This window comes from Mus caroli, chromosome 2, assembly GCF_900094665.2.
Source record: "Mus caroli chromosome 2, CAROLI_EIJ_v1.1, whole genome shotgun sequence".
In the NCBI taxonomy this organism is placed as follows: domain Eukaryota; kingdom Metazoa; phylum Chordata; class Mammalia; order Rodentia; family Muridae; genus Mus; species Mus caroli.
This window is the reverse complement of record NC_034571.1, coordinates 81,629,931-81,630,772: the sequence shown is the minus strand read 5'-3', so window position 1 is coordinate 81,630,772 and position 842 is coordinate 81,629,931.

Genomic DNA, 842 nt, shown 5'->3' with positions numbered 1-842 from the left:
AGAGAAAAGAAAAGGAAAGAAAAGAAAAGAAAAGAAAAGAAAAGAAAAGAAAAGAAAAGAAAAGAAAAGAAAAGAAAAGAAAAGAAAGAAAATCCCATAAAATCAGAAAGGAATAAGCTTAGTTGTGGAGTGTTATTTATATCTTTTGGTTATTTTTTTGTACTCTGATAGTAATAAAAATAATAATATGCCCTGCTTTTTATTCTTTATTATAAATTGTACTAATTACAGCTGTTTAATTGCTATATAAACTTTCTTATCTTCAAATTCCAACATTTGAAATTATATTCATAAAGCTCATTAAGGTGTAAAGTTAATACATAATAAAATTCTAAGAATTTTAAAACAACAGCCATCAGACTTGCATTTGTATACAAATACATGGGTCTAAATAGACACTGTCACCTTGGCTTCTTTTTTAAAATCTTTATATTTAACATACTTATTTACACAGCTTTCAGGCAGTATTGCTTCCATTTTTAAATTGTCTGATCAAATGTCTATGATTACATATTCTAAATGTTTTCCTGTACCATTTGTATATTTCTTATTTACAGATACGGTGTATTTGTACATATGCATATTTATACCTGAGTGGAACCCAGAGGTCCCCCTTATTTTCTGAGACATGTTCTTCTACTGAAACTTGTTTGTAATAATGTAATTAAACTACTGTGCTAGAAAGACTAACAACCTGCAGGGGCAGTGTTGGTGCATGACTTTAATTCCAGCGCTTGGCAGGCAGAGGCAGCAGAGGCAGCAGAGGCAGGCAGAGGCAGGCAGAGGCAGGCAGAGGCAGGCAGAGGCAGGCAGAGGCAGGCAGAGGCAGGCAGAGGCAGGCA